The sequence below is a fragment of the Schistocerca americana genome, chromosome 6 (genome assembly GCF_021461395.2).
Source record: "Schistocerca americana isolate TAMUIC-IGC-003095 chromosome 6, iqSchAmer2.1, whole genome shotgun sequence".
NCBI lineage: Eukaryota > Metazoa > Arthropoda > Insecta > Orthoptera > Acrididae > Schistocerca > Schistocerca americana.
The window spans coordinates 322,766,364-322,784,400 of NC_060124.1; the positions used below are offsets into that span (position 1 = coordinate 322,766,364).

At 43.3% G+C, this 18,037-nt stretch overlaps 1 protein-coding gene across 9 annotated transcripts in view; it reads right to left on the reverse strand.

Annotated features, from left to right (window-relative positions):
* Window positions 1-18,037, reverse strand: part of LOC124619857 (mitochondrial ribonuclease P catalytic subunit) — a 134,356-nt gene that overhangs the window by 92,512 nt on the left and 23,807 nt on the right. The gene's annotated exons all lie outside the window — the stretch shown is intronic.

Consider the following 18,037-nt stretch of genomic DNA (forward strand, 5'->3'; position numbering starts at 1 on the left):
AACAGATGAAATATCCCTTTACAGTTGTGACCGATACCTATTGAACTGCTTCATTTTGAGGCTGCAGTTGCATTTTAAATATTTTGTCATAAATGTCAATTATTTTTATACTTATCCATATATCAATCATATTAAAAATAAACACTGTTGAAAAGCTAAAATGCGTAAAATTAAGCATAAAGTGAAGGCTGTAGAGGTTTTCTTCGGCTCCCTACATATCACTCCTATATGGAACTTGAAGACAAGTTCAGACAAATTACAGCAGACAAATTACTGCCGTCATTCTTTCTGTGCTGCATGTGTAATTGAAACAAGAAGAAACCCTAACATATGGCACCTCATTAAGCACTCCCTGCATGCACTTCACAGTGGTTTGCAGAGTATGTATGCACATGTAGATGTAGAAAATGCACCTGTAGAAGTTTCATCATCATCATCATCATCATCAACTGTTTTATCAAAATATGTACAGTACACAAGGAGAGAACAATAAGGGATATTTTTACTTTTTCCAAAATCATCTATGACAGTAACTGTAGGGACTTTTGTTTGTGCTGAAAACATTGTATGTTATTATGGCAAAAATTTAAGCAGACAAATGACAAAAATTAATTGTACGACTTGTAAATCATCTGACTATGGAATATATGAGGCATATTACAAAACTAAGGCCTAATGTTCAGTATTTTACTAATGGTAGGCCTAAATGAAATTTTATGCATGCCGCTCTGTCTACCAACTCTTTAGGAAACTGCTGCAGTGTTGGTTTGATTCAGCAGTTTTTTGGAAGTCTGTGAGAGCAGATCGCAATGGCTGGGACAATCATAGATCCCACCATTTGCGAAGTGCATGGTGTGATTGATTTTTGCTGGCACAAGGATCTGAAATCCATTGAGAATCATGCCTAGTGTATGGAGCTGAAATAATGAGTGACAAACAAATTTCAAAGTGGTGTCGAGAATTTCAAAATGGGCACACAAATGTTCACAATGCACAGCAGACTGGCAGGCCCTTTATTTGGATCAATGACATCATTGATCAAGTGAACCAAAAACTTTGAAGTGACTGATGATTAGTGATCTGGCTAATGAATCCCAAAATGTTGCTCGAACCTCAGTTTACAGGACTGTCACTGAGCAGCTTAGATACCACAAACTGTGTACAAACTGTGTACAAGGTATGTTCCAAAAATACTCGGTGATCAGCACAAAGAGCAAAGAATGCATACTGCACAACGGTTTTCAGAGTGCTATAGACAAGATGAAGATAATTTGTTTCCCCGCATTCTTACGGTTGACAAGATATGGGTATCATACATCAATGCAGAATCAAAACAACAGTCAATGCAGTGGAACCATTCAAGTTCACCCAAACCAACAAAGTTTAAGCAATATCCACTATCCAATCGAAAAATGATGTCTACCATTTTTTGGTATAAAAAGGACATTGTTTGGCTGATTTTATGGAACATTGGTCAACAATTACAGCTGATATGGACTGATGAGCCAAAACATTTTGACCGCCTGTCTAATAGTGTGGTGTTCTACTTTTGAAATACAGTACAACAGAGAGTATGCTTGGCATGGACTCTAGAAGTCCTTGACAGTATTCCAGAAGAATGTAGCACCAGACGTCTACGCACAGGACAAGCAATTCCCACAAGTTACGGGATGGTGGTTTACGCACATGCAGCTGGCACCTGATATATGTCCCATGGGTACAGATCAGGCACATTTTCTGGCCAAGACATAAGTAAAACTTCAGTATAATGGCTCGTCAAACCACTGAAGCATGATTCTGACCTTGCAACATGGAGAGTTATCCTGATGGAAGATGTCATTACCATAGAGGGACACTTCAAGCACGAAGCAATGCAGATGGTCTGCAATAATGTTCATGTAGTACACTGCTGTCATGATGTCTTCAATTACATCAACAGGTCCCATGGAAGCCCAAATCAGTGTACCCCATAACATAATTCTGCCCTCACCAGCCAGCATCTGTGGCGTGGTGCACGATTTGTGCAGCCATTTGCCCGGATAAAACATATAAGGACCCAACCATTGATCTGGTGTAACAAGAAATGTGATTTATTTGATAGACAAAACAAGGTGAAAACTCAGTGATGATGTGCCCACTGCAATCATAACTGATGATGATGTTGGGTCTTCGTAGAAACACTGGGGTTTGTGTGATGTGGAGCTCCAAGTTCAACAATGGCTTTTGAATGATGTGCTCTAGAACACTTGGGCCTATACCAGCATTGTAATCTGTCATCAAATCTGCCACAGATAACTGCCTATCCTGGATTACACAGTGGGGGATCCTCCAACATCTACGTTTCGTGATGAGATGTAATTGTCCAATACTATATGGCCTACTCGTTATTTCACCATCTTTTAACTGCTTCCCATAGGTGCTCATGACAGTAGTATGCCAACAGACAACCAGCTTTGCTATTTCAGAGATTCTCATTTCCAGCTGCAGTGCCACGACAATGTGCCCTTTCTGAAGACTGCTTATATCAGTGGATTTCCACGTTTTTGGCCCATATCTTAGCTATAATGACTGGCCATTCATCTCTCTTTAGCTTACGTTGTTTCCTTACTGTGTTAATGTCCACACATTCTTGCATTAGAAAAAGTGCCTGTTTGGACAACAATTTCAAAGCAACAATGAACTCAACACTGTCATTATCAAATGGTTCAACTGCCAGGTGGCAGACTTCGATGCAGAGTGGTTAAAGAAGCTAGTGCAACAGTACAGAAAGTGTACAGACGTGAACAGCAATTATGTGGAAAAGTAAAGCAGATATGTAATAAAATATTACTGTTGATAAAAACCTCTTCTCATGAGCTTACTTTTTTCATGGCCAAATGGACTTTAGTTTTAAAAAAAGGCTCGTATATGAGATCCAAAAATATATTATTATGCACTAAAAAGTTAAACATTAAAACAGTATTATTATTGTTAGGTGTTTTTACATAACATCAACAGATTTTATGGGAAATGATCAACTTTTGTGATGAGCATATACTTAGCAGCACACAGTATATAATGTATCATAAAAAGAGCAAGCTACGGAAAAACCTAAAGAAAGTTTGAAACTTTTTACAGAACTGGAACTGTCACATCCTTATTATCCAGGATTCCACTCCCACTAAAATACCTCTACCAGATGATACAAGAAATGGAGAAAAATTATCAGTTTCTCACCAAATACCATCATCATGTAGTCTGATTCAATGAGGCACAGTTGCATAGTCTACTTCTCATATAAGCATTCCCTCTACTTCTAGTTTCCAGGATGGTGCAAGCTTTGTTTCCAGTCACAGCATTTCCTTTCAGATGTTTCATGTGCTCTCACACAGGACCAAGAGTAGTCACCAGAGACCTTTATGGGTGGTCCTTTTGGATTTGGCAACTAGTTTAATTCAGAATCCTATGTTTTACTCATGATGTAACTCTTTGATGACTTCTGTTTTATGGGCTTTAAGCTACAGACTGAGGAAAATTTCTGTGCCTATCATTTCAGCTCCTAAAGCTCTCACACAGGACCAAGAGTAGTCACCAGAGACCTTTACGGGTGGTCCTTTTGGATTTGGCAACTAGTTTAATTCAGAATCCCATGTTTCACCAATGATGTAACTCTTTGATGACTTTTGTTTTATGGGCTTTAAGCTACGGACTGAGGAAAATTTCTGTGCCTATCCTTTCAGCTCCTAAAGCAAGAGACAACATAAACGTCATCATCATCATCATCATCATCATCATAATCACCAGAACACTGGCTGCAAAATGAAGTTTAATACCTGGCTTACGGAAAACAAGAACAATGTCACCATGGAAATGTAGATAAATCAACAGTAGCACTGATCTCAGGAAACCATTGTACTCATTGCTCCATTGCTATGGTTTTATACATTTTTATTGTTTTTCTGGAAAAAATTTGCCAGTACTCACAAAGAATATTAACAAATCCTCTGATGTACATTCATCATTTCTATATACTTTTGCTATCAACTGCAGAACAATGACATTGGAGTCGCCATGAATCTACATATTTATCAGACTTTAGCTGAGTGAGAGGAGACCTTACAATCTTCATGAACAGCAATGCAGATGTTGTCTGTACAAGCACAGATGAGTTGTTTCTGGTACCAACATTTGAAACAAAAAAGTGTGCCAGCTTATTGGGGGGGGAGGGGGGGGGGGACACCCTTACTACAAGCTCTACAATACATTTTGACATGACTCGGTCAACTGAGGCTGTGGACTAATGATGTCATGAATCAATCACTGCATGGATATTTATAAATAGTTTGGCTTGCTAAGTTTGTTTAAGTTTGAAACTGCTATCCAATTTTTTTATGGCCTCAGGTGAAGTCTCCAGCTTTATGAGGTGCAATGTTTGGTGCTGAAACATGACTTGGACCGAAGGTTAATGACCATAAAACAAAAAACAAAAAATCAAATACATAAATACTGGCTGTGAAAAACTGCAATGTATGGTTTACCTCACATCTCAGTAGGTTGGTTGGTTTGTGGGAGCTGAAGGTACCAGACTACAAAGGCCATCGGTCCCTTTTTCCACGACCATGAAAACCCACAAGGAATAAAAACAAGCAACGGAGAGAACAAGGGAAGACACAGACAAAGACCAGAAATCAAGAAATTAAAAGCACACAGAGTTGTACAGTGGTTGGCTGACCGTAGAAACAAAAAAGGAAAAACCAACCACCAAGAAACACTAAAAACCCCAACCTAAAACCGCAGGCCAAAGGCCAGACGCAACACAAAAAAGGGACAAACCCTCAGATCGAGCGATAAAAGGCCCCTGCTCAAATAAAACTCAAAACTAAGCCTGCCATTGAAGCATCGTCCATTAAAAGATCAGGAAGCGTATCAGGCAGAACAAACGTCTGTCTGAGCACAGTTAAAAGCGGACAGTCAAACAAGATGTGGACCACTGTCAACACTGACCCGCAGCGACATAGAGGTGAGTTCTCACGGTGCAATAAATTACCGTGTGTCAGCCAGGTGTGGCCAATGCATTGCCAGCAGAGAACAATGGAGTCCTTGTGAGAGGGTTGCATGGAGGAGCGCCACACACCTGCAGTCTCCTTAATGACCCGAAGTTTGTTGGGTGAAGGCAGGGTGCGCCATTCATCACTCCAGGTACCAAGGACTTTCTGCAGCCGTATGGACTGGAGATCACATTCTGAAAGGTCAGTCTCCAGGGCCGGTTCACTGATAGCCCATCTGGCCAGCCTGTCAACATGTTCATTACACGGGATGCCGACATAACCTGGTGTCCATACAAAAACCACAATGCTGCAATGGGCAAGAGTGTGGATGGACTCCTGGATAGCCATCACAAGATGAGAGCGAGGAAAACACTGGTCGACAGCTCATAAACTGCTCAGGGAGCCACTACAGATAATGAAGGACTCACCTGAGCAGGAGCGGATATACTCTAGGGTGCGAGAGATGTCTACAAGCTTTGCAGTGAAAACATTGCAGCCATCCAGCAAAGAGCATTGTTCAGATTGTGCCCCAAGAGTAAAGGCATTACCACCTCAACCAGCAACCATCAAACCGTCGGTATAGATTATGGCAGAGCCGGAAAACATGGGAAAGATGGAAAGAAAGCATCAGCGGAGGGCCTCAGGAGGGACTGAGTCTACCGGGCCTTGTGCTAAATCCAGCTGAAGGCATGAGCAGGGCACACACCACGGGCGTGTACACATACGGGCCCGGAAAATAGGTGGGAGAGGGGAAAGCTCAAGCCCAGAGAGAGAGACTGGACACGAACCGCTATCGGACACCCTGACTGGGGCTGCCGTTAGGGAAGATGGACGACCGTGTTGGAGAACACGAGACGGTAATTGGGATGCCCGGGCAATCTACAAATATGCACAGCATAAGCGACCAGCAGTCATTGCTGCTGGATCTGCAATGGAGGGACACCAGCCTCCACAAGTAGATTGTCGACAGGGCTCGTGCGGAAAGCTCCAGTTGCGAGTCGGATCCCGCAATGAAGGATGGGGTCAAGCAACTGCAATGCTGAAGGCAGTGCCAAACCATAAACCAGGATCCCATAATTGAGATGGGACGAATCAACGCATGATACAGTTGGAGAAGGGTAGACCGATCAGCGCCCCAGCTGGTGTGACTCAAGCAATGAAGAGCGTTAAGATGGCACCAGCAAGTTTGTTTAAGCTGCTGAAGATGAGGGAGCCAAGTCAACCAGGCATCAAAAAGCATGCCCAAAAACCGATGCGTCTCCAGCATGGCGAGAGGTTTGCTGTCAAGATAAAGCCGTGGGTCAGGGTGAACAGTGCGACATCGGCAGAAATGCATGACGCAGGTCTTGGCGGCCGAGAACTGGAAGCCGTGCGTGACGGCCCAAGACTGCAATCTGCGGATAGCACCCTGTAGCTGCTGTTCAGCAACCGCAATGCCAGTGGAGCTACAGTACAGGCAAAAGTCATCAGCCGATATGGACATTTCAACAGCTGCAGCTAGCCCATTGATAGCAACTAAAAAGAGGCAGACACTCAAGACAGAGCCTTGCGGGACCCCATTCTCCTGGACTTGGTAGGAACTATGGGAGGGACCAACTTGCATAAGGAAGGAACAAAGCAACAGAAAATTTTGAATAAAAATCAGAAGCGGGCCCCGAAGACTCCACCCAAGAAGCCTGGTGAGGAAGTGATGCCCCCATGTTGTATCGTATGGCTTCCGCATATCAAAAAAGACAGCAACGAGATGCTGACGGCAGAAAAATGCCGTGCGAATGGCAGACTCCAGGCAGACCACATTATCGGTGGCAGAGCAGAACCCAACCTGGGACAGAGCCAGAAGGCCCCAAGGCTCAAGTAAACAACTGAACCTCCAGCTCACCATGCGTTTGAGCAACTAGCATGGAACATTAGTGAGGCTAATGGGGTGGTAGCTGTCCACATCCAGTGGGTTCTTGCCAGGTTTCAAGACGGGGATAACAATGCTTTCCCGCCATTGTCATTGGAACTCAGCCTCAACCCAGATATGGTTGAAAAGGTCTAGAAGGCGTTGCTGGCAGTCCACCGAGAGGTGTTTGAGCATCTGATAGTGGATGCAATCCAGCCCAGGAGCCATATCAGTGCACTTTGGAATTCCCACTCAATGAATGGAGCATTGTACGATTTGGGGTGGCGCGTATGGAATGAAAGGTTCCGACGTTCCAACCACTCTTTCAAGGAGTGGAAAGCCAGCGGGTAATTCGCAGAAGCAGAACTCTGAGCATATTGTTCCACTAAGAGTTCTGCAATCGTGTCAGAGTCAGTACAGACTGCTCCATTCACGGAAAGCCCAGGTATGCTGATGGGGGTCCGATATCCATTGAGTCGCCTAATCTTGGTCCAAACCTGCGATGGAGAGGTACGGATGCCAATGGTGGAGACATACCTTTCCCAGCACTCCTGTTTCCATGGTGAATAAGGCGTCGGGCTCAGGCACAGAGCCACTTGAAGGCAATGACGTGGTCCAGTGATGGGTGCCACTTATGACACTGGAGGGCCCGCCTGCTATCTCTAATCGCCTCCGTGATCTCGGGTGACCACCAAGGCACAGTCCTCCACCGAGGGGACCGAAAGAACAGGGAATTGCAGATTCTGCTGCAGAAAAGATACCGGTGGTTATCGTGTGAACCACCACATCAATGGCATCGAGATCAAGAGGCTCAAGAGTGGCAATGGAGGCAAAAGAGTCCCAGTCAGCCTTATTCAAAGCCCATCTGGGGAGGCACCTAGAAGAGCGACGCTGTGGCAGTGACAGAAAGATCGGAAAGTGGTCACTACCACACAAGTCATCATGCACATTCCAGCGGATAGATGGTAGAAGGCCAGGGCTGCAGACCGAAAGGTCAATGGCTGAGTATGTGCCATGCGCCACACTGAAATACATGAGGGCACCATTATTTAAGAGAGAAAGGTTGAGCTGCACCAACACATGCTCAATGGCAGTGCCTCAGCCTGTTGCCACCAATCCACCCCACAGAGGGTTATGGGTGTTAAAGTTACCCAGTAACAGAAAAGGCGGCGGTAGTTGGGCTATCAGCACAGCCAATACATGCTGCGAGACATCGTCATCCGGTGGAAGATAGACACTGCAGACGGTAACAGCCTGTGATGTCCACGCTTTAACAGCGACAGCCTCTAAAGGTGTTTGAAGAGGCACACGCTCGCTGTAAAGAGAGTTAAGGATGAAGGCATAGACTCCACCAGATACCCTCTCAGAAGCTGCCCGATACTTATAATAACCCCAATAGCCACAGAGGGTGGGGGTACACATCGCCGGAAACCAAGTTTCCAGGAGAGCAATGCAGAAGAAAGGGCGAAGGGTGAAGGCTGATAAGTTGTCGGAGCTCAGCAAGGTGGTGGAAGAAAAACCACTGCATTCCACTGGAGAATGATATTTTCCACAGCTGAAAAAGGTGTGAAGGGACCTAGGAGGCAGATTATGCACTGGATCATCTACCACCACCGAAGGAGAGCCTTCATCGAGAACCATTGCGCCTGAGGCAGAGGCAAGATTGAGGTCATCGGGGGATGCCAAAATCTGCAAATCATCCTCAGATGCAGAGCTGGTAGCAACAGGTGGCACAGAGGCAACCTGAACCTCTTCCTTCATACCCAGCTTCTTCTTCTTCTTCTCCTCCTCCTCCTCCTCCTCCTCCTCACGCTGCTCCTTAGGAGCAACCTGGGAGGGAGTCTCACAAGGAGGGTCAGGGACAGATGAAGAGTGGGAAGCTCTGTGATCTGACGCTTGCGGCTCCTTGAGCCACTGACTGGTGTCAGTTGTCGTGCTGGAGGATGCCTTAAAAGGTAGACTTCCAACAAACTCTTTCTGCGTGAGAGAAGACGGAGGAGGCTGGCGTACCTCCGGCAGGGGGGCAGGGTCCGTCAACCCCGTCAATTTCAGGGGTTGGTCTCCCAAAGGAGGTAACTTGGGAGCACCAGAAGAAGCAGTGTTCGCCATCACAGACACGGGGGAAGAGTCGGGGCAGCCCAGAGGGCCCACTGGAGGTTTAACAAATGAAGGGACAGCCGTCGCCATCAGGGGCAACGAAGTCGCAGTCACAGCAAATGAGGTAGTCATTGGAACAGGATGAAGTCGTTCGCATTTCCTCTTTGCATCTTGATAGGTGAGCCTGTCCAGGGTTTTTATCTCCATTATCCGCCGCTCCATACGGAGTACAGGGCAGTCAGACGAGCAGGGGGAGTGGTGCTTTCCGCATTTGACATTAGTGGGAGGAGGTACACACGGAGCGCCCAGGTGCAGAGGATGACCGCAATCCCTGCAGGCGATGCTGGAGGTACAGCATGATGACATGTGGCCAAACCTCCAACACCTGAAGGACCGCGTAGGAGGGATGTAAGGTTTCACGTCACAACGGTAAACCATCACCTTGACCTTTTCAGGTAACGAGTCACCCTCAAAAGCCAAGATGAAGGCACCAGTAGCAACCCTGTTATCTTCGGGTCCTCTATGCATGCGCCAGTCGAAGTGGACATCCCGTCACTCCAAGTTGGCGTGTAGCTCCTCATCCGACTGCAAAAGGAGGTCACGATGTAAAATAAGACCCTGGACCAAATTAAGGCTTTTATGGGGAGTAATCGACACAGGGATATCACCCAGCTTGTCACAGGCGAGCAACACTGGGCTGGGGAGGCCGCTTGGGCCAAAATCGCCCCACTACGCATTTTAGACAAAGCTGCCACTTCCTCAAACCTATCTTCAAGATGGTCTACGAAAGACTGGGGCTTCGTTGCCTGAAAGGTCTCTTCATCAGTACAGCTGCAAACTAGGTACCAAGGCGAATACGGCTCTCGAGATCTGGTCGCCCTACGGCCCTCCCAGGTAGGGGAACAATCGGGAATCATATGTCGCAGCATCAAAATTATTTCTGACATGCTTGCAGACTGCTGGGGCCAAGCGACCACCAGCTTGATTCAATTTAACCCATTTCACTGCGGGTAACCCGCCCTGATGCCACCCACACCAACCAGGGGCTCTCCCCACGGGCGTCACCCAGCCTCAGCAAGGACCACCTGGCGGGATGGCCATTGCTGGGAGTCCCAGTGCCACAGAAGGATGGGCACCTACTCCTAGGCATACAAGGGGAGGTTTCAGCTCAGGCATCAACAGTGCGATCCCTATGTTGTCAGAAAGCTACCACCAAGAAGATACATGACAACCCCACCACAATGGACTGGCTACTGTGCTGAATTTTGGGTGTTGAAATGGTCCAGAATTGTCATGTGCACGAAGGATGGTACAGCGTAGGAGACGAAAGTAGGCAACACATAAGACGTTGGGTGCAATGCCCACTACACGACAATAACTAGCATGCAAGATCTTGGTGCACAATGGACAAACAAAAAACACCGCGTAAGACGTCCTTCCCCAAGTGGCACGCACTATCAACAGAAATTTGGTAAAGGTGGAGGTCAAACCCAAGAGCGGACCGTCACAGAAAAGGCGAAACATTGGAGACCCTTTTAGTCGTCTCTTACGACAGGCAAGAATACCGCGGGCCTATTCTAACCCCCCAGATCCGCACATGGGAAGGGGGGGGGGGGGTGGTTATCTCAGTTAATGATGTTCTTTGACAGATGGATTTCTGTATTACTGTCACAAGATGAGATAGCCCAGGCCATGGTCTTTTTTCATAATGTTTCACAGCACATTTACAGGAGATGATATGCTCTACACAGTGGATTTGTTAGTCGGAATAGTGTTTTGTTCTTTATGTGGCACAGATGCTCTTCCAAATATTTTTGCACCACCCGTACTGTCTACCCAATATTTTTATTTCTGGTGACATTTATTCACAGTTGTAAATAATTCTCAGCCACACTCAAAGGGACCGTGTTTTATTGGTCGATCAGCTGGCTGTCAGGTTTGTTATCCCAACTGTGTCAGCTACATCTGAAACGACAAGAGCGAATTTTAGCCATTTTTCAGATGATTTTGCTGTTCATTGCCATTTCTTAATAGACGTATTTGTATTTTCCAACAGCAGTATTTTCAATTCACTAATACGAAATTATTTTCACCGATTTTGGGATGTTAAGAAAAATTTCGTACTTTTGGGTTGAAAAACCTGGTAGAAGCAAATGGACATTAATCTATTACAGAAACAGACATGAACAGTGGTATCAGCTGTAAACTGTCAATTAGCTTTTGCAATTCCAGATGTGGCTGACAAATATGAAACAACGAGCATGTCTGTCGACTGACCAACCACCATGTCACAGAACCTTTTGGGGAAGGTTTAGGATGATTTAAAACTGTGAATAAATGTGAGCAGAAATACATACATTGGGCAGACAACATCAGTTTAGGTTCCAAAGAAGTATATGAACATGCAACAACACTGACTGGACTACAGTCCTTGAAATTCTGAGCGCAGCAAGGATATGGAACAGGGTAGGACAAGTTATCATAACTTATACAGAAACCAGACTGCAGTTATAAGAGTCAAAGGACATGAAAGGGAAGAAGTAGCTGAGAAGTAAGACAAGGTGGTAGCTTATACTCAATGATATTCAGACTGTACACTGAGTAAGTGGTGAAAGAAAGGAAGCAGAAATTTGGAAAGCAAAAAGTTCAGAGAGAAGAAATAAAAACTGTGGTGCCTATGTAAGGATAATCGCGACATCACCTTAACACTTCATCAGAAAATTATGGGAGTGACACCAAAAAAAAAGAAAGCATATAATTTCAACAAATTCACTCAGCTGAAGCCTGAGAATTTTACACTAGTTAAAGCCTTTGGGGACAAACTTCCCTTGAGGACTGCCGATGGTAGTTCTGCCATAGATGGCAAAAGACTCGGATGAACAGTTTAATTCAATGGGTAATGTACTGAAGAGAGGTTATAACATGAACATCAACAAAAGTAAAACAAAGGTAATAGAATGTAGTCAAATTAAATCACGTAATTCTGAGAAAATTAGATAAGGAAATGAGGCTCATAGTAGTATATGAGTTTTGTTATTTTGATAGCAAAATAAGTAGCAATGGCTGAAGTAGAGATGATATAAAATGCAGACTATCAATGGCAAGAAAAGTATTTCTGTAAAAGATAAGCTTGTTAACATTGAGTACAAAGTTAAATGTTAGGGAGTTTTCTCTGAGAATATTTGTCTGGAGTGTACCCTTATATGGAAGTGAAACGTGGATGACACACGCTTCACACAAGTAGAGAACAGAAGCTTTTAAAATGTGGTATTACAGGAGAATGCTGAAGATTACATGAATAGATTGAATAATTAATAAGCAGATACTGAACAAAACTGTAGAAAAAAGGAATTTATGGTACAACTTGACAAATATAAGAGACTAGTTGGCAAGACACGTTTTGTGACATCGTCAAAGAATTGTCAATCCAGTAACAGACAGAAGTATGGGGAAATAAAAGTTGTAGGAGGAGACCAAGCCCCAAATACAGTACGCATGTTCAACTGGATATGGATTGCAGTAGTTATGCAGAGATGAAGAGAGTTACACAGGACAGACTAGCATGGACAACCGCATCAAACCACACTTTGGAGTGGAGACCATCACCACCACAACCACTACCATACCTAAAGAATCCACATATATTTTTTTAATGAGACTACAATTACTATTTAACTGAACTACATCCAAAATTACCTTTCGTTGAACTATTTTTTACAATGTAATTAAGATATTTGTAATTGAAAACATTTTGTTCCACAATGAAATTTACAATCACCATATGATGGCAGACTTCATAGCAGGCACTATATTGGCCCGAGCACAAGCTGTACCCAAATGTACGCCACATCATTACTTTGAAGGGAGAAACAGTTGCGAAACACAATGGAGAAAAATTAATGTCATCTTAATCCCCAACATCCTTCTGATACCAAACACACCATCTGTTTCTTAATCCTCTTCGCCAACCACATCCTGACCAACAACTATTTCACTTTTGAAGGCCAGATCTATAAATAAATCTATGGTACTGTCATGAGTTCTCACATGGCATCATCACGTGACAACTTATTTACGGACCATATGAGGGAATCCTTCGTATTCGTAAAACAACTTGCCTGGTTCAGATTCATTGATGACATTTTCATGATCTGGACTTATGGTAGCCAAAACCTGAACATCTACTCCCAAACTAGCTTCATCTAGTCCTTCTCAACTCAACAAGCCACCTTCCTAGATTCAATTTCCACCTCTCAAACGGCCCCGTAAATACATCTATTCATATAAAGTGAATCAACCTCCAACAGTACCTCCACTTTGACAACTGTCACCTGCTCCACATCAAAAAATCTCTTCCTTGGAGCCTCGCTACCCGAGGATGCCACACCCACATTGGAAAGCAAAAGTTTTCATCTACATCTACATGGATACTCTGCAAATCACATTTAAGTGCCTGGCAGAGGGTTTATCGAACCACCTTCACAATTCTCTATTATTCCAATCTCGTAAATCGCGCGGGAAGAATAAACACCTGTATCTTTCCGTACGAGCTCTGATTTCCCTTATTTTATCTTGGTGATCATTTCTCCCTATGTAAGTCAGTGTCAACAAAATATTTTCGCATTCAGAGGAGAAAGTTGGTGATTAGAATTTCGTGAGAACATTCCGTTGCAATGAAACCGCCTTTCTTTTAATGACGTCCATCTCAAATCCTGTATCATTTCTGAGACACTCTCTCTCATATTTCGCGATAATACAAAACGTGCTGCCTTTCTTTGAACTTTTTCAATGTACTCAGTCAGTCCTATCTGGTAAGGATCCCACACCGCGCAACAGTATTCTAAAAGAGGACAGACAAGTGTAGTGTAGGCAGTCTCCTTAGTAGGTCTGTTACATTTTCTAAGTGTCCTGCCAATAAAACGCAATCTTTGGTTAGCCTTCCTCACAACATTTTCTAAGTGTTCCTTCCAATTTAAATTGCTCATAATTGTAATACCTAGGTAATTAGTTGAATTTACGCCTTTTAGATTAGACTGATTTAACATGTAACCGAAGTTTAACGCGTTCCTTTTAGCACTCATGTGGATGATCTCACACTTTTCGTTATTTAAGGTCAACTGCCACTTTTCGCACCATTCCGATATTTCTCCTAAATTGTTTTCCAGTTTGTTTTGATGTTCTGATGACTTTATTAGTCGATAAACGACAGCGTCACCTGTAGACAACCGAAGGTGGCTGCTCAGATTGTCTCCCAAATCGTTTATATAGATAAGGAACAGCAAAGGCCCTATAACTCTACCTTGGGGAACGCCAGAAATCACTTCTGTTTTACTTGATGACTTTCCGTCAATTACAATGAACTGTGACCTCTCTGACAGGAAATTACAGATCCAGTCACATAACTGAGACAATATTCCATAAGCACACAATTTCACTACGAGCCGCTTGTGTGGTACAGTGTCAAAAGCCTTCCGGAAATCCAGAAATATGGAATCGATCTGAAATCCCTTGTCAATAGCACTCAGCACTTCATTTGAATAAAGAGCTAGTTGTGTTTCACAAGAACGATCTTTTCTAAACCCATGTTAACTGTGTGTCAATAGACCGTTTTCTTCAAGGTAATTCATTATGTTCGAACACAATATATGTTCTAAAATCCTGCTGCATACCGACGTTAACGATATGGGCCTGTAATTTAGTGGATTACTCCTACTACCTTTCTTGAATATTGGTGTGACCTGTGCAACTTTCCAGTCTTTGGGTACAGATCTTTCATCGAGCGAACGGTTTTATATGATTGTTAAGTACGGAGCTAATGCATCAGCATACTCCGAAAGGAACCTAATTGGTATACAGTCTGGACCAGAAGACTTGCTTTTATTAAGTGATTTAAGTTGCTTCACTACTCCGAGAATATTTACTTCTACGTTACTCATGTTAGCATCTGTTCTCGATTCGAATTCTGGAATATTTACTTTGTCTTCTTTTGTGAAGGCATTTCGGAAGGCTGTGTTTAGTAACTCTGCTTTGGTAGCACTGTCTACGATGGTATCTCCATTGCTATCGTGCAGAGAAGGCATTGATTGTTTCTTGCCGCTAACATACTTCACAAATGACCAGAATCGCTTTGGATTTTCTGCCACGTTATGAGACAAAGTTTCATTACGGAAACTGTTATAAGCATCTCGCATTGAAGTCCGTGCTAAATTTCAAGCTTCTGTAAAAGATTGCCAATCTTGGGGATTTTGTGTCTGTTTGAATTTGGCATGTCTGTTTCGTTGTTTCTGCAACAGTGTTCTAACCCATTTATAAAGACAATCAGAGCATTTATTGGCAGTCAGTATCCTGTCCAATTCATTCATAAACAGATCACGTGTCATCTCCTTGTCTGAATCCAGTATACCTGTTAACCAGCCTCTGACCAGCATTCCTCTGATCAACCTGCCTTGAAAATCTCAACCACACCCTTCACCGTAGCTTCGACTAGGTGCTCTCTTGTGAGATGAGTGATGTCCTACCCACCCTCCTACCAACATCAACCAAGTAGTGTTCCATCACTCACCCAACCTACAGAATATCCTTGTCCATCCCTATTGCAGTCCTGCACCCAACCCTGCACCCTGTGGGTCATTCCCTTGTTATCAACCCAGATGCGAGACATGTACCATACACCCACCTGCCACCTCCTACCACAGCCCAGGCACAAGCATTTCCTACCCTTTAAAAAGCATGGCCATGTCTGAAAGCAGCTAACATTCTATGTGGGCATGACAAGTAACCAACTGTCTATTCCCACGAAGCTAAACTGGGACAACCCAAAAACTTGACCATTCGGTTGTCAAACATGCAGCGCACCACAACACAAATGACTTCAAAAGCCGTTCCACTACGCAAACCATTTGGATACTCGCTTTCAGCACTAGTTTCTCTGAACTATGCAGGAGGGAATTGCCTTTCCAGCACAACCTGTGCTCTTGTAATTCTCCAGACCAAACCTTTGCTAAACTTTTTTCCCACTGCCTCACCTTACCTCTCCCTGCCCCTCCCTCCTTTCCTATGCTTCTCCCTCTCTCTCTTTCCTTCCTGTCTCACCTTTCATCTCCACCTTCCTCTCCTTTCCTCCTTTCCCTGTCCTCTTCCCACTCTTTACTTCTTAAATGCTCTATCCTATGAGCACCTTCCATCTTGTTGTGTGGCAGCTGAGTCATCCGTCAAAACAGCTGCCCCATCCTCATGTCATGCATCCTTCCCCAACCCCTTCCCATTACCATTAACCGAAGCAACTGTGCTCAATAATAGATAAAAAACAGTCAGTCTCACCATGGATGTAGGTAGGTAGGAAGGGATGTGTGTGTGAATGGGAGTTCTTTAGCTAGAGAAACAGTATGAGTTCAAAAGCTAGTGAAATACTGTTTTCTGTTGGGTTTTTCTATGTGCAATACATCAGTCAGTTGTAGGTGAGTGATTACCTTTTCTTTATATTATGTAATGCCACATTACTCATTTATTAAAAAAACTGTTCACAATATGGTCACTGTTAATCAGATTTTTTGTGGTGTAATACAAATAAATTACAGAACTATAGTAGAAAAGTTCTGGCAGAATGTAAATACTTTAGGAGCAAAGGAGTCCAATCACTGAGCAGAAGCTTTGAGTCATCAACAAGCACACAAAAAAAGAGAAAATTCACTCACACATGAGGTTAACTGATGGGTTTTTAAACTTTTCAGATAGAACAAGAGCACACTCTCCTTCTAAAAGCCAATCAGATTAATGTTTTCTGAGCTTGTTTGTGATGAAATCAAGTACTGTAGCCCAGTTCTTAAGTCATATCTCCAGACATAATGACTATGTCTGTCTTCCATGTACAGACTTCATTCTTGACTTCAGGTATGAGGTGACTACAGGTAACCAACACTAGGATAGCTCTCTTACTGGATAGCACACTGTATCTGGAATTTCAAATAGTAGCTAACCTTTTCATAATTAATTCTGTTGTTATCCATGAGCCATCTGGAATTCCAAACAGTACTAACCTTACCATTATTAATTCTGTTGTCATCCATGAGCCTTTTTCTTGGCTTACAGAAATTTTTCTCAGCAAAGTTTTACACTTCAGAATAACAAAACCTGCTAACATCAAAGTAGTTCTTTGTTTTTCATGAGGTACTTTTCACCCCTTTATAGTTCATTATTGTATTGCTTTGTGTGTCCCCACAGGCAGGCATTTTGTTCGTGTTGCCAATCTGATGTAGCGGATTAAAGTGCTGCTGCTGCACTTGAATCATGTGCCTCTGGAATATAAGTTTCTTCATAAAATCTCCTAGAAGTCTATGAGCTAGTGAAGTATTTTTGCAGCTTGAGTGACCACTTTGACTCACAAATTTACAGAACAAATTCTGTCTGCCGTTACGGCATGCAAGTAAAAAACTGCATGCATCGGTTTATGGCATAAGCTGTGTCCTAGTATGCCATCCAGTCTTCGTCTCCTGAGCACGTCCACAAGTGGACGTATTTTCTTTTATCTCCACAGTGAACTTGAAGTTCTCACCAAATATGTGTCAAACGAAAAAACTACAAAGAACGAAACTTGTCTAGCTTGAAGGGGGAAACCAGATGGCGCTATGGTTGACCCACTATATGGCGCTGGCATAGGTCAAACGGATATCAACTGTGTTTTTTTTAAATAGGAACCCCCATTTTTTATTACATATTCGTGTAGTACATAAAGAAATATGAATGTTTTAGTTGGTCCACTTTTTTCGGTTTGTGATAGATGTCCCCGTAATGGTCACAAACATATGGCTCACAATTTTAGACAAACAGTTGGTAACAGGTAGGTTTTTTAAATTAAAATACAGAACATAGGTACGTTTGAACATTTTATTTCAGTTTTTCCAATGTGATACATGTACCTTTGTGACCTTATAATTTCTGAGACTGCATGCTGTTACAGCTTGATTACCAGTAAATACCACATTAATGCATTTGCTCAAAATGATGTCTGTCAACCTCAATGCATTTGGCA